The following is a 25171-nucleotide window of genomic DNA, read 5'->3' as shown; positions in this document are numbered from 1 at the left end:
CAGGATGTCCCTTCCAAAAAACCCTCCCCAAACAGCACATGACGCAAAGAAAAAAAGAGGCGCAATGAGGTAGCTGACTGTGTGAGTAAGATTAGCGACCCTAGTGGCCGACACAAACACCGGGCCCATCTAGGAGTGGCACTGCAGTGTCACGCAGGATGTCCCTTCCAAAAAACCCTCCCCAATCAGCACATGATGCAAAGAAAAAGAAAAGAAAAAAGAGGTGCAAGATGGAATTGTCCTTGGGCCCTCCCACCCACCCTTATGTTGTATAAACAAAACAGGACATGCACTCTTTAACCAACCCATCATTTCAGTGACAGGGTCTGCCACACGACTGTGACTGATATGACGGGTTGGTTTGGACCCCCCCCAAAAAAGAAGCAATTAATCTCTCCTTGCACAAACTGGCTCTACAGAGGCAAGATGTCCACCTCATCTTCACCCTCCGATATATCACCGTGTACATCCCCCTCCTCACAGATTATCAATTCGTCCCCACTGGAATCCACCATCTCAGCTCCCTGTGTACTTTGTGGAGGCAATTGCTGCTGGTCAATGTCTCCGCGGAGGAATTGATTATAATTCATTTTAATGAACATCATCTTCTCCACATTTTCTGGATGTAACCTCGTACGCCGATTGCTGACAAGGTGAGCGGCGGAACTAAACACTCTTTCGGAGTACACACTTGTGGGAGGGCAACTTAGGTAGAATAAAGCCAGTTTGTGCAAGGGCCTCCAAATTGCCTCTTTTTCCTGCCAGTATAAGTACGGACTGTGTGACGTGCCTACTTGGATGCGGTCACTCATATAATCCTCCACCATTCTATCAATGTTGAGAGAATCATATGCAGTGACAGTAGACGACATGTCCGTAATCGTTGTCAGGTCCTTCAGTCCGGACCTGATGTCAGCATCAGCAGTCGCTCCAGACTGCCCTGCATCACCGCCAGCGGGTGGGCTCGGAATTCTGAGCCTTTTCCTCGCACCCCCAGTTGCGGGAGAATGTGAAGGAGGAGATGTTGACAGGTCGCGTTCCGCTTGACTTGACAATTTTGTCACCAGCAGGTCTTTCAACCCCAGCAGACCTGTGTCTGCCGGAAAGAGAGATCCAAGGTAGGCTTTAAATCTAGGATCGAGCACGGTGGCCAAAATGTAGTGCTCTGATTTCAACAGATTGACCACCCGTGAATCCTTGTTAAGCGAATTAAGGGCTGCATCCACAAGTCCCACATGCCTAGCGGAATCGCTCCCTTTTAGCTCCTTCTTCAATGCCTCCAGCTTCTTCTGCAAAAGCCTGATGAGGGGAATGACCTGACTCAGGCTGGCAGTGTCTGAACTGACTTCACGTGTGGCAAGTTCAAAGGGCATCAGAACCTTGCACAACGTTGAAATCATTCTCCACTGCACTTGAGACAGGTGCATTCCACCTACTATATCGTGCTCAATTGTATAGGCTTGAATGGCCTTTTGCTGCTCCTCCAACCTCTGAAGCATATAGAGGGTTGAATTCCACCTCGTTACCACTTCTTGCTTCAGATGATGGCAGGGCAGGTTCAGTAGTTTTTGGTGGTGCTCCAGTCTTCTGTACGTGGTGCCTGTACGCCGAAAGTGTCCCGCAATTTTTCTGGCCACCGACAGCATCTCTTGCACGCCCCTGTCGTTTTTTTAAAAATTCTGCACCACCAAATTCAAGGTATGTGCAAAACATGGGACGTGCTGGAATTTGCCCATATTTAATGCACACACAATATTGCTGGCGTTGTCCGATGCCACAAATCCACAGGAGAGTCCAATTGGGGTAAGCCATTCCGCGATGATCTTCCTCAGTTGCCGTAAGAGGTTTTCAGCTGTGTGCGTATTCTGGAAAGCGGTGATACAAAGCGTAGCCTGCCTAGGAAAGAGTTGGCGTTTGCGAGATGCTGCTACTGGTGCCGCCGCTGCTGTTCTTGCGGCGGGAGTCCATACATCTACCCAGTGGGCTGTCACAGTCATATAGTCCTGACCCTGCCCTGCTCCACTTGTCCACATGTCCGTGGTTAAGTGGACATTGGGTACAACTGCATTTTTTAGGACACTGGTGAGTCTTTTTCTGACGTCCGTGTACATTCTCGGTATCGCCTGCCTAGAGAAGTGGAACCTAGATGGTATTTGGTAACGGGGGCACACTGCCTCAATAAATTGTCTAGTTCCCTGTGAACTAACGGCGGATACCGGACGCACGTCTAACACCAACATAGTTGTCAAGGACTCAGTTATCCGCTTTGCAGTAGGATGACTGCTGTGATATTTCATCTTCCTCGCAAAGGACTGTTGAACAGTCAATTGCTTACTGGAAGTAGTACAAGTGGGCTTACGACTTCCCCTCTGGGATGACCATCGACTCCCAGCGGCAACAACAGCAGCGCCAGCAGCAGTAGGCGTTACACGCAAGGATGCATCGGAGGAATCCCAGGCAGGAGAGGACTCGTCAGAATTGCCAGTGACATGGCCTGCAGGACTATTGGCATTCCTGGGGAAGGAGGAAATTGACACTGAGGGAGTTGGTGGGGTGGTTTGCGTGAGCTTGGTTACAAGAGGAAGGGATTTACTGGTCAGTGGACTGCTTCCGCTGTCACCCAAAGTTTTTGAACTTGTCACTGACTTATTATGAATGCGCTGCAGGTGACGTATAAGGGAGGATGTTCCGAGGTGGTTAACGTCCTTACCCCTACTTATTACAGCTTGACAAAGGGAACACACGGCTTGACACCTGTTGTCCGCATTTCTGGTGAAATACCTCCACACCGAAGAGCTGATTTTTTTGGTATTTTCACCTGGCATGTCAACGGCCATATTCCTCCCACGGACAACAGGTGTCTCCCCGGGTGCCTGACTTAAACAAACCACCTCACCATCAGAATCCTCCTGGTCAATTTCCTCCCCAGCGCCAGCAACACCCATATCCTCCTCATCCTGGTGTACTTCAACACTGACATCTTCAATCTGACTATCAGGAACTGGACTGCGGGTGCTCCTTCCAGCACTTGCAGGGGGCGTGCAAATGGTGGAAGGCGCATGCTCTTCACGTCCAGTGTTGGGAAGGTCAGGCATCGCAACCGACACAATTGGACTCTCCTTGTGGATTTGGGATTTCAAAGAACGCACAGTTCTTTGCGGTGCTTTTGCCAGCTTGAGTCTTTTCAGTTTTCTAGCGAGAGGCTGAGTGCTTCCATCCTCATGTGAAGCTGAACCACTAGCCATGAACATAGGCCAGGGCCTCAGCTGTTCCTTGCCACTCCGTGTGGTAAATGGCATATTGGCAAGTTTACGCTTCTCCTCCGACAATTTTATTTTAGGTTTTGGAGTCCTTTTTTTACTGATATTTGGTGTTTTGGTTTTGACATGCTCTGTACTATGCCATTGGGCATCGGCCTTGGCAGACGACGTTGCTGGCATTTCATCGTCTCGGCCATGACTAGTGGCAGCAGCTTCAGCACGAGGTGGAAGTGGATCTTGATCTTTCCCTAATTTTGGAACCTCAACATTTTTGTTCTCCATATTTTAATAGGCACAACTAAAAGGCACCTCAGGTAAACAATGGAGATGGATGGATTGGATACTAGTATACAATTATGGACGGGCTGCCGAGTGCCGACACAGAGGTAGCCACAGCCGTGAACTACCGCACTGTACTGTGTCTGCTGCTAATATATAGACTGGTTGATAAAGAGATAGTATACTCGTAACTAGTATGTATGTATAAAGAAAGAAAAAAAAACCACGGTTAGGTGGTATATACAATTATGGACGGGCTGCCGAGTGCCGACACAGAGGTAGCCACAGCCGTGAACTACCGCACTGTACTGTGTCTGCTGCTAATATATAGACTGGTTGATAAAGAGATAGTATACTCGTAACTAGTATGTATGTATAAAGAAAGAAAAAAAAAACACGGTTAGGTGGTATATACAATTATGGACGGGCTGCCGAGTGCCGACACAGAGGTAGCCACAGCCGTGAACTACCGCACTGTACTGTGTCTGCTGCTAATATAGACTGGTTGATAAAGAGATAGTATACTCGTAACTAGTATGTATGTATAAAGAATGAAAAAAAAACCACGGTTAGGTGGTATATACAATTATGGACGGGCTGCCGAGTGCCGACACAGAGGTAGCCACAGCCATGAACTACCGCACTGTACTGTGTCTGCTGCTAATATATAGACTGGTTGATAAAGAGATAGTATACTCGTAACTAGTATGTATGTATAAAGAAAGAAAAAAAAACCACGGTTAGGTGGTATATACAATTATGGACGGGCTGCCGAGTGCCGACACAGAGGTAGCCACAGCCGTGAACTACCGCACTGTACTGTGTCTGCTGCTAATATATAGACTGGTTGATAAAGAGATAGTATACTCGTAACTAGTATGTATGTATAAAGAAAGAAAGAAAAACCACGGTTAGGTGGTATATACAATTATGGACGGGCTGCCGAGTGCCGACACAGAGGTAGCCACAGCCGTGAACTACCGCACTGTACTGTGTCTGCTGCTAATATATAGACTGGTTGATAAAGAGATAGTATACTACTAATATTATATACTGGTGGTCAGGTCACTGGTCACTAGTCACACTGGCAGTGGCACTCCTGCAGCAAAAGTGTGCACTGTTTAATTTTAATATAATATTATGTACTCCTGGCTCCTGCTATAACCTATAACTGGCACTGCAGTAGTGCTCCCCAGTCTCCCCCACAATTATAAGCTGTGTGAGCTGAGCAGTCAGACAGATATATAATATATATAGATGATGCAGCACACTGGCCTGAGCCTGAGCAGTGCACACAGATATGGTATGTGACTGACTGAGTCACTGTGTGTATCGCTTTTTTCAGGCAGAGAACGGATATATTAAATAAACTGCACTGTGTGTCTGGTGGTCACTCACTATATAATATATTATGTACTCCTGGCTCCTGCTATAACCTATAACTGGCACTGCAGTAGTGCTCCCCAGTCTCCCCCACAATTATAAGCTGTGTGAGCTGAGCAGTCAGACAGATATATATAATATTATATATAGATAATAGATGATGCAGCACACTGGCCTGAGCCTGAGCAGTGCACACAGATATGGTATGTGACTGAGTCACTGTGTGCTGTGTATCGCTTTTTTCAGGCAGAGAACGGATTATATTATGTACTCCTGGCTCCTGCTATAACCTATAACTGGCACTGCAGTAGTGCTCCCCAGTCTCCCCCACAATTATAAGCTGTGTGAGCTGAGCAGTCAGACAGATATATATAATATTATATATAGATAATAGATGATGCAGCACACTGGCCTGAGCCTGAGCAGTGCACACAGATATGGTATGTGACTGAGTCACTGTGTGCTGTGTATCGCTTTTTTCAGGCAGAGAACGGATTATAAATAAAAGTGGTGGTCACTGGTCACTATCAGCAAAACTCTGCACTGTACACTACTGAGTACTCCTAATGCTCCCCAAAATTAGTAAATCAAGTGTCTCTCTAATCTATTCTAATTCTAAACGGAGAGGACGCCAGCCACGTCCTCTCCCTATCAATCTCAATGCACGTGTGAAAATGGCGGCGACGCGCGGCTCCTTATATAGAATCCGAGTCTCGCGATAGAATCCGAGCCTCGCGAGAATCCGACAGCGTCATGATGACGTTCGGGCGCGCTCGGGTTAACCGAGCAAGGCGGGAAGATCCGAGTCGCTCGGACCCGTGAAAAAAAACATGAAGTTCTGGCGGGTTCGGATTCAGAGAAACCGAACCCGCTCATCTCTAGTTGTAAGGTTAAGTACGTCCTTGTGCAGTTGTGTCTGTTTGTCTCCCCTGTTCATCCTACTCAGGGATTAGCTACTCACCGCTGCTGGCAGCGGGGGTCTGGAGTTCTTTTGCGATTTTTTGCCTAACTTGACGGACTGAATTTCAATCTACAATTCGGCTGATCAGTACAACTCAAAGTCCCTCAGCAGGTTTTTACGCTTTCACCTCCAGCTGAGTTCTTACATGTTTTTCCTATTTTGAAACCCCCCCCTCCCGCCCCCCCCCTTTTTATTTTCCTTATTTTCCTTTGATCTTTCCCGTTGTGTTTTTATGTTATGCTTCGATTGGCTGGAAGCTTGTTCAGATCGGCTAGGCCGTGACTTATGCAAGACACGAAAACCCTTTTTTTCTTTTGGCAGATCCTTCAGGTTAATGCATTCAATAAGCTCCTGTTAGGATACTTATTAACCGATTTTTACTCCTTTCCTTCTCTTCAGGTTGGGTAGAAGACGATTTGGCAATCTGGGTAGTTGGCCACTCTTATGTTTACTGGGCAGCCAGGTTTTTGGCCTCGGAGGGGGGCGCAGTTTTTTCCTTGGGCTCATGGCGTTCGTTGGCTTGGTTGGCGAGGGATGATGTGGCAAGATCTGAAGAGTAGATTGGTCAGTCAGGTCAGCGAGCATGGAGTCCCTAGGGTGCTGGTTGTCCATTTGGGTGGCAACGATCTGGGGAAGAGGACATCTTTGGAGCTGCGATGGGCCATGATGGAGGATCTGGCCAGTGTGGCCGCAGCGTGGCCCAATTGTGTTTTGGTGTTCTCTATGATGGTGCCAAGGTTGCATTGGCGAGGAGTGGCGGACGGTCGCCCGATTGATGAGGCCAGGCAAAAGGTGAATGTGGCGGTGGCGAAGTGGGTGTTGGCTCACGGAGGGAAAGTGGTTCGCCACCCTAGGATTTGGTTTCCTGCCAGTCACCTTTTTCGGCCTGATGGTGTTCATCTGTCCAAGGAAGGGATGTTGTTTTTCCTGGAGGATCTGTTTCTGGTGTTGCAGGAGTTAGGTTGAGGGTATGGTGGCAGTGCGAAGACTCTGGGGAAGAGTCTTTCGCTGTTGGCTGAAAAGAACGGCAGGTTGTAGTTTGACTTGTTAGTTACAGTTGTTTACAGTATTGGTGTGGTTTAGGTGCACTCACCTCCATTGACTTTTAAGGCTGCTAGATCACCCATCAGGGGGCAGCGTCATCACCCATCAGGGTGGGCAGTCAGCGTGGAGGTCTGAGTCGGGCACCTATTACCTATGTATGGTTTGTGGTAAATTAGGATCGTTTGGGTTTTAATGTTTTTTGAGGTTATCGTCAGTGGAATATAGCCGTTCTTTGTTCTGCCACCATATGCCGGCTGAATCGGCATGTTAACTTAAATTTTACTTTACAGGTTTTTTCTAATGGTTAGGGTACAATAAAGAGCTAACAATTTTCTGCCAAATTCAAGTCTCCGTGTCATTATTTCTTGGTATTAAAGGTATTGAATGCTTTACTTTTTGAATAAGAGTCCACACATTATCATTAGGAGGTTTAATGTTTGTGTCATTACTTTCAGCACAGTACATTGGAATACACTTTCCATACATTTCAGTTAAACAAAAAAAAATGAGTATCGCTATCAATAAATTTTCAGTTCTATTTATTTTTGCTATAAAAACTTTTTTATTTATCCCCAAAAAATGTACAAGTCATATATGGGTTTGCTGCAATTAATTATGAATCTGTTAAGGACAAAACTAAAGCAGTTTGACTTTCAACTGTAAAAAAAATTTTTTTACTCTGTCCCATACAAATTCTTTAGTTACTTTAGTATTCAAGGAAACCTATTGGTATGCAAATCTTAGGTCTTAAACCAACCAGAAATGGAACTGTTTGCACATCAATTAGAACAATGGTGATAATTCCTGGCTGTATTGGCTGTGAACAAGTTGATCTAAACAGCAAAATGTCTGCTTTATAAACTTGGGGAGAGTGCTACAGTTTATAATACATTTGATAACTGGATTTGCTGTAACAAATAGAAGTTATAAATTAAAAGCATACTTGCTTGGTTAATGTCTTCAGTGTGAATCCTTGGTCTTGAGGAAACTTCTTAGTGCTGAAAAAAAACAAATCTTGCACGGAGAGAGATAAAGTATATTTTGTATATAAGCGATTTAAACAGAAAAAAAATAATAATATGGGTTCTCTGCTTTTAAATTGAGACTAAAGCAGTACTGTTGGGTGCCAATGATAAGGGGTAATGATAAGGGGTATATATTTTACTTCTCTATTCCCCTCCTTTTCTCTGTCTGATTCTATTGCTTGTATTATATTACTATATTTCATATCTTTGAAGCAAATGTATAATTTTAACCCTTTAGTGATATATAATAATTCATCACTAATTGTGTACCTTTTATTAACAAACCCGCAGAGGTAGCATCTAGACATATATATCTTTAAATCATTAGGAATATTCTGTTCATGGAAGAATGCACGCCAGTCATATAGAATGTAAATCATAAGAATGTATTTCAACAAACAATTGCTACTCATAGAATTCACTTTTATCATTAAATAGCATTGGTCAAATACAATGCAAGTCACCATATAATAGTATCACAGATTCAAACTATATAAGAAACAGGATGAAATAAGTGTGAGAATGTATGTGTGTGTGTATATATATATATATATATATATTTTTTTTTTTTTATTACTGGGGAGATATCATTCAAAGCACCCGGCTAAATCCTAGATTTATTGATATATATTGGAAAAGATATATATCTTAGAGAAATACCTTAGGGGATTGGTTTTGGTTTATGTATGTGTGTGTTTGTGTGTGGCTGGGGGAGGGGCAGCATGTGGCTGCATTGTCCACAGACCGCATGGGACAGAAGCTAGACTCAATTTTGGGAAAACTCCCATGATTCCAAAGTCTGTAACATATGGTTCAAAAGGGAATGCCAGCAGCCATTTTAGGTTCGCAGATTCAAACACATGGCATTCTTTGCTAGGCCATAGTCACATAGCAGAAGCCATAAGACTCCACTATATTTCAAAATGTATAAGCTTCAATATAATGCATATGTGCTGATTTTACAATTCCAAGCCATCTAATTACATTTCACAATTCCAAGCCAACACAGTATCTCAATAACCAGAGCATATTGTATGCTGTCCATATTATATGAACCATCACAAGACCAGATCACCAGGTAACCACAAGTATCAGCATGCCATTGCTACAAGCACATGACTACAGTAACAAAAGAAAGTATGTGTTGACTTCTATATTTCAGCAAGATGCACTATATAAAACCACTACAATCTGTTATAAATCACCATCCACAAATGTATACCAGGAATGCTATGCTACAGATTGTCTACTGTTCCAATTACCATTCACAAACACATATTTAACTATTCTATGCCAATCGTTTCACAACTACTTTACCACAAACACATATTTAACTATTCTATGCCAATCGTTTCACAACTACTTTACCACAAACACATATTTAACTATTCTATGCCAATCATTTCACAACTACTTTACCACAAACACATATTTAACTATTCTATGTTATTTATCTATGAGATATTGAGAGTATGATACTTAGCTTTCCAAGGAAATAACTCCCAAGCTTCCCAGACGTATCAAGGTCCATGCTTCTGAGGGCTTTGTAGCTGTGTGCAGCTACTGTACATCTGCCTCAGTGGTTTTGGGAGAGTGGGCTCTGATTTCAAGTGTTCAGGTATATTCAACCTGTGGGTGTGTCTTTCACAGCATGTGGGCTAGCTGTATCAGTGAGCTGAGCTGGCCATGTGAGCTTGGTTATTCAAATGCTAATTAGCCAAGGCTACATTGTAGGGATGTTAATTCGCCTCAGGTCACAGAAGCCAATATTATCAATTCATTCTTTGTATAATAATATATGTCCCTAAAATGGATATAATGGAGTTACTTTGTAACATGCCCCCACTGGGGCCGACTCCCTCAGCGGAGCCCCAGCGTCATGCGTTGGATTTTGTAGAGGCCAGGGAGGACTTCTGCTCCTGGGAACTAGCTGTAGTTGGCAGATTTTTCCCCCTGCCCTTACCTCTGGCAAGAAAGGAAGATCCCTGTACTCTCTTGGGTTTATGCGATCGAAAGGACTGCATCTGATAATGTGGCGTTTTCTTAGGTTGTGAGTAAACATAAGGCAAAAAAGTTGATTTACCTGCAGTAGCTGTGGAAACCAGGTCCGTGAGACCTTCCCCAAACAATTCCTCACCCTTGTAAGGCAAAACCTCCATATGCCTCTTCGAGTCAGCATCACCCGTCCATTGTCGGGTCCATAGGGCTCGTATAGCAGAAATCGTCATAGCGTTGGCTCTGGACCCCAGTAGGCCAACATCTCTCTGAGCATCTCTCATATATAGGACAGCATCCTTAATATGACCCAGGGTCAATAAAATGGTTTCCTTATCCAGCGTATCTATATCAGCAGATAAGGTATCAGTCCACGCTGCTACAGCGCTACAAACCCAAGCTGACGCTATCGCCGGTCTGAGTAATGTACCAGTATGTGTGTAAATTGACTTCAAGGTAGTCTCCTGCCTGCGATCAGCAGGATCCTTGAGGGTTGCGGTATCTTGAGATAGCAGCGCTACCTTTTTGGATAAGCGTGTCAACGCTTGGTCCACCCTTGGGGAGGATTCCCACCGTATCCTGTCCTTAGCCGGGAAAGGATACGCCATAAGAATCCTTTTGGGAATCTGCAGTTTTTTGTCCGGAGATTCCCAAGCCTTTTCAAATAACTCGTTCAGCTCATGAGAAGGGGGAAAGGTTACCTCAGGTTTCTTTTCCTTATACATGCGCACCCTCGTGTCAGGGACAGAGGGGTCATCTGTGATATGCAACACCTCTTTTATTGTAATAATCATATAATGAATACTTTTAGCCAATTTTGGCTGCAACTTCGCATCATCATAGTCGACACTGGAGTCAGAATCTGTGTCGGTATCCGTGTCTACAACCTGGGATAGTGGGCGCTTTTGAGACCCAGAAGGCCCCTGCGACATAGTAAAAGGCAGGTCTAGACTCCCTGTACCTTCCCTGGACTCTGCTTTGTCCAACCTCTTGTGTAATAAATTCACATTTGCATTTAAAACATTCCACATATCCACCCAGTCAGGTGTCGGCGTTGCCGACGGAGACACCACACTCATTTGCTCCACCTCCTCCCTAGAAGAGCCTTCCACTTCAGACATGCCGACACACGCGTACCGACACCCCACATACACAGGGAATCTCTAATCCGGAGACAGTTCCCCCACAAGGCCCTTAGGAGAGACAGAGAGAGAATATGCCAGCACACACCCAGCGCTAATAACTTTGGAAACCAAAATTTCCAGATAGCGCCTCATATATATATATATATATATATATATATATCTTGATTTGCGCCAAATTATGTGCCCCCCCTTCTTTAAACCCCTCTGTCACCGTGTTCAGCAGGGGAGAGTCCAGTGAGCCAGCTTCTCAGCATGTGCTGTGGAGAAAAATGGCTCCGGTGAGTGCTGAGGATCAAGCAGGCAGGGGATACCCATACACAGCCCACAGAGCCAATATATCTAGTTTTACCAGTCCTAGAGGTGTAAATTGCTGCCCAGGGCGCCCCCCCCCCTGCGCCCTGCACCCTTACAGTGCCTGCCGTGTGTGTTTTGTATGGGAGCAATGGCGCGCAGCGTTACCGCTGCGTGTAACCTCAGTGAAGATCTGAAGTCTTCTGCCGCCTCTGAAGACTTCTATCTTCTTATACTCACCCGGCTTCTATCTTCCGGCTCTGTGAGGAGGACGGCGGCGCGGCACCGGGACGAACAGCTAGGAGAGACCTGCGTTCCGACTCCCTCTGGAGCTAATGGTGTCCAGTAGCCTAAGAAGCAGAGCCTAGCATTTAAGTAGGTCTTCTTCTCTCTTCTCAGTCCCTCGATGCAGGAAGCCTGTTGCCAGCAGGCTCCCTGAAATTAAAAAACCTAACAAAAATTCTTTCTTTCAGGAAACTCAGGAGAGCTCCCTGTAATGCACCCAGTCTCCTCTGGGCACGGTAGCAAACTGAGGTCTGGAGGAGGGGCATAGAGGGAGGAGCCAGTGCACACCCATACCTAAAGTTCTTTTTAGTGCCCATGTCTCCTGCGGAGCCCTTCTATTCCCCATGGTCCTTACGGAGTCCCCAGCATCCTCTAGGACGTAAGAGAAATAAAGGCACAAATGGGGGGGGGGGGGGGTGGCGTGGGCGTGATCGGGGCAGCTGCATGACTTTACACGCAGCCCCTCTGATCACACAGATGGCGGCGGCCCTCCTACCGTTGCACAGGAGGCTTCCATACTTTCTGTGTACATGCTGAAATTGCAGTGCGACTGCAATTTCAGAGTGGTGGTCACAGAGGGGGGGGGGGGCAGCAGGCCTTGCCCTGCGATGGGTAGCCCCCAGCATGCAAGTAAAAGGATTACAAATTCTGCTTTTTAGCAGAATTTGCAATCCTTACTCAGGGCCGGCGCCACCACTAGGCAGCTTTAGGCAGCTGCCTACGGGCGCCTGCCACTGGAGGGCGGCATGCTCCAGAGTCCCGCTAAAATAAAATTTTTGTCAAAATAACTGCATCTGGAGGACGCAGCTACAGATGATTTGTCCCAGGCTGCTCTGTTTAATTAGGAGTGGAGGAGGTGATAGCGGCGGCGGCAGCAGAGCTGAGCGTGCTGCTGCTGCTGCTGTGTGCGGAAGTGACGGGCTCGAGGGATGCCGGAGCACAGCTTCTCTGTACAGAGACACTGAGGAGCGGGGGAGGCAGCAGCGGATCAGAGAGTTGAAGTGACGGACTATGGGGATGCCGGGGCGCAGTTTCACTGGACACAGATGCCGTAGAGCTGAGGTAAGCTGAAACTGTGGTGAATCAGCAGCCCGAATCCCGGAGGTCAGGTCACTGGCACCTTGCTGGTTTCTCCCTGCTCTGGCATGTTAACACAGCTGGTTAGAGCAGAGAAACAAGTGGTCATGCTGCAGAATATGTAAGTGTATATGTGCATGCTGTATGTGTGTGTGTGTATATATATATATATATATATATATATGTGTACGTGTGTGTGTGTGTGTATATGTGCATGCTGTATGTGTGTGTGTGTGTATATATATATATATATATGTGTACGTACGTACGTACGTACGTACGTACGTACGTACGTACGTGTGTGTGTGTGTGTGATATGTATGTGTGTATATGTGCATGTTGTATGTGTGTGTGTGTGATATGTATGTGTATATGTGCATGTTATATGTGGAAGCTGTGTATTACCCCATCGCACACATTGCTCTTATAGGCCCTACACACATGCCGATTTTTTTGAAAGATATGAACGATCTCGTTCATAAATGAACGAGAACTCGTTCATATCTTTCAGTGTGGAGGCTCCAGCGATGAACGATGCGCGGCCCCGCGCTCGTTCATCGCTGGTCTCCCGTCGGCTGTGCATGCAGGCCAATATGGACGATCTCGTCCATATTTGCCTGCACTTCAATGGAGCCGCGTGACAGGGGGAGTGAAGAAACTTCACTCCCCCCTAACCCCCCCCCCGCCCCCGTCACTGCCCCCCGCCGCCGGGTCACTCGTCGGCCGTATCCGCCGTCGGGCAGCTCGGCGGCGGATCGACTAGTGTGTAGGGCCCCTTAGTTTCTGAGGCCCTATGAGGAGCCATATTAACAATTGCAAGCTTTGCAGCCCCTAGTACTGTTAATAAATAGTTATAGTACCTATCTATGATGTAAAACAACAGACAGTAGGGATCAGTATGATAACCTGGCGTATGGTATCACCGCGTTTGAAATACCGATGCCGGGATTCTAGAGTTAAAAATACAGACAGGGGTGAGTAAAGGGTGTTCTACCCTCTCCCCACCCCCTAACCCTCCCTACCCGCTGCCTAAACCTAACCCTCCCACACTGTAGCCTAACCAGAATCCTCCGAGAGGGGTGCCTAACCCTAACCCTCCTACCTGCAGCGTAACCCTAACCCCCGGGATGCAGCCTAAACCTACCCCCACAACCCCCCCCCCCCCCCCATGTGGCTAACCTCTGTAGCGCCACGGTGTCCCCTCATTCGGGATCCCATTGGTCGGGATTCCGGCGCCGGGATGCTGTTCCCTTTCTGCATTCTGGTGTCGCCTTTCAGACTAGTGTCGGGATCCTGGCATCGGTATTCTAACTGCCAGGTTCCCGGCAGCCGGGATCCTTACTGCTGCCCATACAGTATTATACCTTATATGGTTTTGGGACAGGGGTGATATCATAAGGTTTTTTTTCTGCTATTTGCTGCTTCAGGAAGATCAGGATCAGACTGTCTATACAGCTTCTAGAACATGATCACACCTCACACTTCACGGCCCAGATGTAATGGTGGAGGTGGAGGATGCCGGCCGATCTCGGACGTTTTTTAAAGGGGCAGCCACTTACAAGGCATAGTTTTGCCTTGTAAGTGATTGCCCCTCTAAAAAAACATTCAAGCAATTCCAGCGACCTCAGGTGTCATTGCATCTAGCCCCAAGTCTTTATTAGAAGTTATTTTCACTAAAATAAGTAGAGGTGTGTGTGTGTGTGTGTGTGTGTGTGTGTGTGTGTGTGGGGGGGGGGGGGGGGGGGGAGGGCGGGCAGTAGACTGAGCTTTTGCCTAGGGTGTCGATAAACCTTGCACCGGCCCTGTCCTTACTGAATAACGTCATCATTCTCTAACTTCTTCCAAAATGTAGGGTGGTGAGAAACTTGGATGACCCACCTAGCAATTTTTTTTATCAAAATAGTATTGCAAGAGGAATGAGGAAAAGTTGATAACTTTCGGGACAAGTTCAATTTGAAAAGAGTTTCCTGGAGAACTGGAATGTTACTACTGCCAGAACTCACAAGTTGTGAGCACTACCCAGGGATATTGAGGCCTTTGACTTTAAGGAACATCATTTTTAAATGGTCGTGACTAGGTTTAGGCATGAGTACAGAGTACAGAAACAGATGGAACATACTGTAGCAAGTACTAACATAGGGCCTAATTCAAGGGCTAATTAAGACCTGATTGCTAGGCTGCGTTTTTGTACAGCAGGCGATCAGGTCTAAACTGCGCATGCATATGTATCGCAATGTGCAAGCATGTCGCACGGGTACAAAGCGGATCGCCGCTCAGCAATGGGTTTGTGCGAAGGATCCGATCGCATGGGCGTTCACAAGGACAACTGACCGGTTTATGGGAGTATTTGGAAAAACACAGGCATGGCCAAGCGTTTGCAGGGAGGGTTCCTGACGTCAATTCCGGTCCCGGAGAGGCTGAAGTGTTTGCAGCAGCTGAGTAAGTCCTGGGCTACTCAGAGACTGCACAAAATCTGTTTGTACAGCTCCGCTACACATGAGTTCGCACACTTGCAAAAACGAAAATACAGTACCCTATGGGCGGCAACTATGAGAACGCAGGACTGCAAGAAAACCCTAGCGAGCAAACAGGTCTGAATTAGCCCCTCAGAGCTCATTGTAGATGTGCAAAAAATGCACATCTATGATCAAAATCTCTGACATGCAGAGGGACAAGTCCGTCCCACATGTCAGGCCCTACCATCCCCCCCACAGAGGCAGTGACGTGCGGTGGGGTGAGGCAGGTGAGGCAGAGCCTTTCCTGTTATACTTACGTTTGTGCCACAGTTTCTACTGTATAAAGTAATAAAAGTATATGAAAAATACAAAGAATATGTTAGAAATATCTTCATTGCATTATTCTAATCATTTTTATAGCCAAATCTCTGGAGTAAAAAGTCTATGGCAGCCAATCTTTTCCGCACATCTCTGATCAAAACTCAGCAAATTTCCAGGAGTTTATACCTCTGCACCTGTGTATAATGCCCACATGCACCATTTGGCTCATATATTGCGTGTAAATCTGGCTCTGGTGCTAGATAGTGCCTCCTGAGCCATTTAGCTCACCGCACATCCCTGCACAGACGTGTGAAAGCATCACACAGCTGCGATGCTTTCGCACCTGGCGAGTAGCTCCCTGCCTACGCAGCCTAGCTGCCATGTTTTTGGTTGCAGCGGCTGCAAGTGACGTCATGCAGCTGCCATGACCCAAACCAACAACGGTCTGTTGTCCGGACCGCGCTCCCCCAACGCCGTCCGAATGCCGCCTGCACGCCCCCTCCTGCCCCGCGACTGCCTCTGCCTGTCAATCAGGCAAAGGTGATCGTACCAGTGAGATGCCTTCGCATCTCACTGTGTGTGCATGTTCAGTGTGACTGCTGCGCGTGCGCACACCTCACTGGGCTTCAGCCTGCAATCGCTTTCGCTGCAGCGACCAGGTCTGAATTAGGCCCATAGGCAAGATGAAGTGGTGGCAAATATCAAAAGAAGGGCACTAAGGTATTGCTTCATTGCTAATCTACTGCTACCAGTGGTGGAACTAGAGAGCAGTGGGCCCAGGTGCATAATTATGCTTTGGGCCCTCCCCTTCATCAACCTCCCATGTGACAGTACTACTACACACACACACACACACACACACACACATACACATACACACACACCCACATATATATATATATATATATATATATAATGACCAACTAACTTCAATAAAGCCAGTATATTACCATACCTCACCGCACAAAATAATCTACACAACGCCCCCCAAAAAGTACTACACCACTCAGCCCACCTCACCCATACACAAAATATATTAGTATACAACCCCCTACAATACATTACTACATCCCCCAACCCACCTCCCCTACCAGTTAACTTAAATATACAACCACACAGATACATTACACCCCTCAAGCTATTTCTCTCCCCAGATAATATATGTAAAACCCACTGATAAATTGCTATAACCCCCCAGATACATTGCACCCCTCAACCCACCTGCCCAAGCAATATAAGTATACACCCTCCACTTCACCCATATAACATAAATAAGTACACAGACCTTGTCAGGTACTTACCTCTGTGCAGGAGGCTCTGTGTTCCATCACACATCAGTTGCAGCAGTATGCAGACCAGGCAGTGCAGGAGGGGGCAGGGACTCTATAATAGGGGCTAGGAGATGGGACCTCCTGCCTGCAGGGAACGACATTCTGTGCAAAGCATGAGAGAGGGCGGTCGGGGGAGGTAGTGATAGGAGGGGTCCTCAGGATAGGCTGTGCAGAGCAGGAGAGAGGGAGGGGGGAAGGAAGGATAGGTTGTGCAGAGCAGGAGAGAGGGAGGGGGGATCGGGACAGGCTGTGTGCAAAGCAGCAGAGAGGGAGGGTGGAGTTGCTTGCTGTGCAGAGCAGGAGAGGGAGAGAGTCAGTGTCAGACTGTGTGCAGGAGGGAGGGGATTGCTGTGCAGAGCAGGAGAGGGGGGACTCGGGACAGGCTGTGTGCACTGCAGAGCAGGAGGAGAGTGCGAGGGGGGACTTGATGTGCAGACTGCAGAGCTGGAGGGGGGACTGAGAAAGGGGGTGGGGATAGGGGATATCACTCATTGGCTGCAGGAGAGGACAGGTCGTGCAGAGGCAGAGCTTGTAAATGTGGAGCAGTGCGTCGCCTGGCCAGTAGAAGCACGGGGAGAAAAGAGGGGAGGAGATCTGAAGGGCAGATCACATCCCCCTGTCGCCAGACCACTGTGTATCTTTTCACGCTGGGGGACAGATCCACTATAGAGAGGAGCAGGGGAGATACAGTACGTGGACTGATCGTGCTCCCCCTACTCTTCTCCAGCCGGACAAACTCCTCCTTGTTCTTTAGGGCCTGTGGCCAGCTGTGACACACAGTATTGTAATGAGTCTGCGTGACTCATTATTAGTACTGCTGATGCCACGGGCCGGCTACGGGCCACCCCTTCAGGTCCCCCGCCCATAGGCAGCTGCCTAATGGAAGCGCCGGCCCTGTACATAGAGCATAAGAAAGCCTAATTCAGACCTGATCACTGGGCTGCTGATTTTGCTGTCCTGCGATCAGATATTTGCCTCCCAAGGGCAGTGTAAATTTGCCCGTGCAAGTATGCGATCACATGTGTACGCCGTGCTACAAATGTCCCTCAGTCAGAGGACAGCTACAAATCCGTTTGCACCTCACTCACAATTTCAACTTTTTACCACCGTGTCCGGTCTGTGTGCAGCCCAGGACTTAATCCTACAGTGCGTTAAGAACTCCAGGTCCGGAGAAGATGTCACACACCCTCCCCTTAATGTCAATCAGAATGCGAATGGTTGTGGGATTGAAATTTTTGCACAAGCTTCTCACTGTTCGGCGATGCCTGTTGTTGTTTGGCGACGTGCGTGCGCATTGCGGTGCATGCACAGTCTATCGATAATGGCCCGTTGTGCAAAAACGCACAGCAGTAATCTGGTCTGAATTAGAGATGAGCGGGTTCGGTTCTCAGAGAACCGAACCAGAGAACCGAACCCTACCGAACTTTGCCTTTCCGAGCCTGGATCCGAGTCAGGCTCTGGATTTCCTGCCTGACTCGGAAACCCGAACGTGGCAAAACGTCATCATCCCGCTGTCAGATTCTCGCGGGATTTGGATTCCATATAAGGAGCCGCGCGTCGCAGTCATTTTCACTCCAGTCTCCGAGAGTGTTGTGAGAGGACGTGTCTCCGTCCTCCAGTGTCGGTGTGGGGGCGGGAAAGTGAGGTGGCAAGTCTAGTGCTGTGTTGTGCTGCTCAGTCCAGTCCAGTGTAGTTAGTGTATTGTGCTGCATCAGTCCAGCCAGTCACAGTGTTGGTGTCCTCTCCTGCCAGTGTAGCTGTATAAAGTGTTGTTGACTGTGTTGTTCTGTATCAGACCAGTGGTAGTGTCCTATCTCATCAGTCATTCCAGTGACCATATACGCTGCTGCTATATGTCCACTGCTGCCGTATAATAATAATAACAACAAACACAAGTCTCTTACAGTATTGTTGTGTTGTTCTGCATCAGACCAGTGGTAGTGTCCTGTCTCATCAGTCATTCCAGTGACGATATACGCTGCTGCTATATGTCCACTGCTGCCGTATAATAATTATAACAACAACCACAAGTCCCTTAAGGTGTTGTTGTGTTGTGCTGCATCAGACCAGCGGCAGTGTCCTGTCCATTAGTCATTCCAGTCATTCCTGTGCCGCATATTGTCTTATATAACTCCCAAAAAATAATGGAGAACAAAAATTTTGAGGATAAAATAGGGAAAGATCAAGAAGAACCACTTCCTCCTAGCCATGACATAGACGATGAAATGCCATCAACGTCGCCTGCCAAGGCCGATGCCCAATGTGATAGTAGAGGGCATGTAAACATCCAAAAAGCCAAAGTTCAGTAAAAAAAAAAAGAAATTTAAATTGTCTGAGGAGAAATGTAAACTTGCCAATATGCCATTTACGACACGGAGTGGCAAGGAACGGCTGAGGCCCTGGCCTACGGTATGTTCATGACTAGTGGTTCAGCTTCACATGACGATGGAAGCCCTCATAACTGAGGCCTTGACACTTATGTTGGTGTTAGACGTGCGTCTGGTATCCGCCATTAGTGCAGTGGGATTTAGACAATTGATGGAGGTATTATTTACCCAGTACCAAATCCCATCTAGATTCCACTTCACTAGGTAGGCGACAGCGAGATTTTGTCGTATAATTACAGTGATTTTGCCAATTAATTTCAGTGATTTATAATTATTATTTACAGTGATCTTGCCATTTAATTACAGTGATTTGTACGTATAATTACAGTGATTTTGCCAATTAATTTCAGTGATTTATAATGATTAATTACAGTGATCTTGACAATTAATTCCAGTGTTTTGGACATATAATTCCAGTTGGAATTGTTTGTGTCGCTTGGCTTAGTCATACAGCTACCTCATTGCACTTCTTCGACATCTTTGCATTAGGTGATGTTTGGGGTCTAGTTTTTGAAAAGTGCCATCCTGTCTGACACTGCCGTATGAGTCCAGGGGTACTGCTGTATTAGTCCTGGGGTACTGCCGTATAAGTCCACCAATTGCAGATTTTTTTTAAAGTGACTGGAGCGTGCTGGAGATGCTGTCAGTGGACCGAACAATTGCGGTCCACTCTCGACATTCAGCCACTGCATGAAACTACTAGATGGGCCAGGTTGTTGTGTCGCTTAGCTTAGGCCTACAGCAACCTCGGTGCACCTTTTTTTCTTCTTTGCATTATGTGCTGTTAGGGGCCTTTGTTTGATATCTGTTCTCCTGTCTACCACTGCAGTGCCACTCCTAGATGGGCCAATTGGTTGTGTCACTTGGCTTAGTCATACAACTACCTCATTGCAATTCTTTTTCTTCTTTGCATGATGTGCTGTTTGGGGCCTTTTTTTTATATCTTCCCTCCTGTCTGACACTGCAGTGCCACTCCTAGATGGGTCAGGTGTTTGTGCCGCAAACTTGTGTCGCTTAGCTTAGTCATCCAGCAACCTCGGTGCAACCATTTGGTCTAAAAACAATATTGCGAGGTGTGAGGTGTTCAGAATAGACTGGAAATGAGTGGAAATGATTGTTATTGAGGTTAATAATACCGTTTACCCCCAAATTCTGTGATTTTAGCAGTTTTTATGTTTTTTTCAAAAATCATCCAGATCCAAAACCAAAACCAAAACACGAAAGGGTGGTTTTGGCAAAACCAAGCCAAAACCAAATCACGAAAGTGGAATTAGAACCAAAACCAAAACACAAAACACAAAAAGTGACTTCCGCACATCTCTAGTCTGTTTGATGTAATCGTCAGTTTGATGTAATTGCACTCCCAAAGTATGATTCTGTCACAAATAAAGCTTTCTTATGTGTGCATGTGGATTCACAACACATATTCAGTTTCTTTAGATTTGTTCATTTACAGTATGCAGAATTTGTGCATCAGGCATTCGTCAAGTGTATAAATGTGTATACTGACACTATTAGTATTCAATATGCAAGTCACATCACCTTATTTGTAATCAATTTAATAATATAATAAAGTGAGTTGTCATTATTTAATAGGTAAGTAAGCTTTCACTATTTGCAATTTAATAATTAAATAAAGTGTTATTTACACAAGTGAGAGTAGTGTCCTGACAGTGTTATTAATAAATGTGAAAATCACATTACGCATAATATGTAAATAAAGACAAACACCCAGATAATTGAAGTTTCCAATTAAACAATTTTGATCTGTAAAGTGTAACTTGTAAATGGTTTCTGGGCCTAGCTGTTAAACCCTAAGGGGCCGATTTATCAACTTTTGCATCTGAGGATGAGGATAAAATCGACCCAATCTGCACTATTTTTGGGATACTTTTCGTAAAAAATACCCAGAGAATGTGCTGCGCATACTCCGCCACTGCCACCAACATTGCCACTACCACAGCTGCCGGGTTGACCCCCCCATGACGACTATTCTCCCCCCTGCCGAGTGCCTCAATCCCCCACCAACTCCCGATCATATTCACCTACAGTGCCTTGCTAAAGTATTCACCCCCCTTTGCATTTTTCATGTTTTGTTGCTTCACAACCTGTAATTAAAATAATTTGTTTGAAGGTTTGCATCATTTCAATCACAAATCATGCCCACAACTTTGAAGTAGAGATGAGCGATTTGGTTCCCTGAGAACTGAACCCCCTCCCAAACTTCACTACCTGAGCCCGGATCCGAGTCCGGCTCAGGTTTTTCCGCCTGACTCAGAAACCAGAACGAGGCACAACGTCATCATCCCGCTGTAGGATTCTCGTTACAATTTTCACTCGAGTCCGGAAGAGTGTAGCGAGAGGATGTGTCTCCATCTTCAGTGTCTGTGTCGGAGGGAAAGTGGGGTGGCGAATCCAGTGCTGTCTTGTGCTGCTCAGTCCAGTGTAGTGTCTTATGCTGCATCAGTCCAGTTACAGTGGTGGTGTCCACTGCTGCCAAATGTCCAGTGCTGCTGCATAAGTCCAGTCCAGTGATCCTGTGTTGTGCTGCATCAGTCCTGTGGTGGTGTCCCTGTGCTGCTGTATAAGTCCAGCGGCACTGCCATATAAATCCAGTGATACTGCCGTATATGTCCAGTGGTACTGCCATATCATTCCAGTGATACTGCCATATATTTCCAGTGATACTTCCGTATAAATCCAGTCCAGTTGTACTGCCGTATAAATCCAGTGGTACTGCCGTATAATTCCAGTGATACTGCCTTATAATTCTAGTGGTACTGGTGTATAAGTCCAGTGATACTGCCATATAAATACAGTCCAGTTGTACTGCCATATAAGTCCAGTGGTACTGCTGTATAATTCAAGTGATACCGCCGTATATGTCCAGTGATCCTGCAGTATAAATCCAGTGATTGTCGTATAATTCCAGTGGTACTGCCGTATAAATCCAGTCCAGTGATACTGCCGTATTAGTCCAGTGATACTGCCATATATGTCCAGTGGTACTGCCGAATAAATCCAGTGGTACTGCCGTATAAATCCAGTGGTACTGGCATATAAATCCAGTCCAGTGGTACTGCCATAAAAGTTCAGTGGTGCTGTCCTGTGCTGTATATCATTTACTCCAAACAGAGGGGTTATTAATATTTAATCCAAATAATTTTTACAGGGTTTGCCCTGTGTGGTGTAGAGATACACTCTCCTTTGCTGCATTTTGTTATATAAGTCCAGAAAAAAAATGGAGAACAAAAATTTGGAGGGTAAAATAGGGAAAGATCAAGGACCACTTCCTCCTACTACTGCTGCTGCTGCTGTTGATGCTGCTGGGAGTCAATCGTCATCCCAGAGGGGAAGTCGGAAGACCACTTGTACTATTTCAACTAAGCAAATGACTGTCCAATAGTACTTTGCGAAAAGGATGAAATATGACAGCAATCATCCTGTTGTAAAGCGGATAACTGAGGCCTTGACAGCTATGTTGGTGTTAGATGTGCATCCGGTATCCGCCATTAGTGCAGTGGGACCAGGGGAGTCAGAACATTTACAGGTTGGGGGGGCAAGAAAGATCCTCATTTTGGCCCCCCTGTGGGCGGGGCCACTGGGGAGGAGGAGGCAGTACTACCGGAACAAAAAGGAGGCCGCACCACGGTGGGGAGGATACATCTCTGTGCAACCCCCCCACCACGACCCCCGCACTCACACATCACCCCCTGGCACTGTCACTACAATGCCTCTTAGGGGAGAAGGAGAGAGAGCGAGGGGAGTGAGAGAGAAACAAAGAGGGCATCAGGGAGAGAGAGAGGGGGAGTGAGTGAGCGAGAGAAAGAGGGGAGAATGAAAGAGATGGTATCAGGGAGAAAGAGAGGAGTGAGAGGGAAAGAGTGTCAGGGTGAGAGAGCGGGTGTCAGAGGGGATCCGGTCGAGAGCCTGGCAGTCAGAACACCGACGCCGGAATCCCAACACTATTTGGAATGCCGACACTGAAATCCTGAATAGGGTCTACAGCCCGGCCCTGGTATCCCGACAGCAGGATCCAGAACGCTCATCCACCGCCACACCAGAGATGTAAGCCACGGAGGAAGGGGTTAGGCTGTGGGGGGAGGGTTAGGTTTAGGTTGCGCCCTGGGGAGGTTAGGTTTAGGCTGCGGGGAGGGGGGTTAGGTGTAGCTGCTACTGGGGAGTGTTAGGGTTAGGCTGCGGAAGGGGGGGTGTAGGTTAGGGCTATAGATAGGATGGGCTAGGAGGCCAGGGGGGGAGGTGAGTAAACTTTCCTTCCCCTGTCGGGATTCTAACTATAGGGATGCCGCGGTCTGACCACTGGCATCCCGGACACTGGCAAATTAATTCCAACCCTGTCAGAGGGAGGGAGAGAGAAAGAACTGGGAGCAAGAGAGAGTGTCAGGGAAACAAAGGCGGAGATACATAGAGAGAGAAAGAGGTGTCAAGGAGAAAGAGGGAAAGACAGTGTCAGGGAGAGAGAGACACACTACCTGAACAGCACAGCTACAGGTCTCTCATGGAGGTGGGGCTTCCCTTCATCAGGCCACGCCCCCTAAACAGCCCAGATTCGTGGCAGTGCTGAGTGGTCTGGTGCTGGACGTCTTCCCTGGTAACTAAAACTTTGTGGGCCCCATAGCAAAATGTTTAAGGGGTCCCTCAACTCAGGTCTCCAGAGAGAGAGAGAGAGAGAGAGAGAGAGTGTGTGACTACAGGGACATAGATACAGAGAGAGTGGCTGCAGGGACATAGATACAGAGAGTGGCGGAAGGGACAAAGAGAGTGACAGCAGGGACACAGAGACAGAGTGGCGGCAGGGACAGAGATAGGCAGCAGGGACTTTGGGACAGAAAGGGGTAGCAGGTGAATAGAAACAAAGAGGCAGTAGGGACGTAGGTACAGATAAAGAGGCAGCAGAGAAATAGGGACAGAGAGAAGCAGCAGGGACTTAGGAAGACACAGTAGGGACAAAGAGAGGCTGCAGGGAAGTAGGAACAGATAGAGGCAACAGGGACGTAGGAACAGAGTGAGGGGCTGCAGGGACATAGGGACAGAGTGAGGTGCAGCGGGGACGTAAGGACAGAGGGAGGGGCAGCAGGGACGTAAGGACAGAGGGAGGGGCAGCAGGGACGTAAGGACAGAGGGAGGGGAAGCAGGGACATAAGGAGAGAGAGAAGGGCATCAGGGACGTAGGGACAGAGAGGGCCGGCAGGGATGTAGAGACAGAGAGAGGCAGCAAGGACGTAGGGACAGAGAGAGGCCGCAGGGACAGAGAGAGGCAGCAGGAGTGTAGGGACAGAGAGAGGGGTAGCAAGGATGTAGGGACAGAGAGAGGGGCAGCAGGGTTCTAGGGACAGAGAGAGGCAGCAAGGATGTAGGGAGAGATAAAGACAGAGAGAGGCCGTAGGGACAGATAGAGGACATTTGACTCCACAGGAAAAAAAAAACATACGTTGACCTCCACAGAAAAAAAATACATATACATTGGCCTCCACAGGAAAAAAAACACATAAATTTGTGTCCATAAACAAACACACATTGCTCCCTACAGGAAAATAAATCACATTGTTCCCTACAGAGAAAAAAATCAAAATCACAGTGAAAACAAAATAACATAGCTCACCACAGTGGAAAAAAAAATCACATTGCTACCCACAGTAAAAAAAATAAAAATAACATTGCTCCCTACATGGAAACAAATAACATTGCTCCCCACAATGAAAACAAAATCACATTGCTCCCCACAGTGAAAGAAAAACATTGCTCACCACAGTGAATAGAAAAATCACATTGCTCCCCACGGTAAAAAAAAAATAAAAAAATCACATTGCTCCCTACAGGGAAACAAATAACATTGCTCCCCACAATGAAATCAAAATCACATTGCTCCCCACAGTGAAAAGAAAATCTTTGCTCCCCAGTCAGAAAAAA

This window comes from Pseudophryne corroboree, chromosome 11, assembly GCF_028390025.1.
Source record: "Pseudophryne corroboree isolate aPseCor3 chromosome 11, aPseCor3.hap2, whole genome shotgun sequence".
In the NCBI taxonomy this organism is placed as follows: Eukaryota; Metazoa; Chordata; class Amphibia; order Anura; family Myobatrachidae; genus Pseudophryne; species Pseudophryne corroboree.
This window is presented reverse-complemented; position numbering follows the sequence as displayed.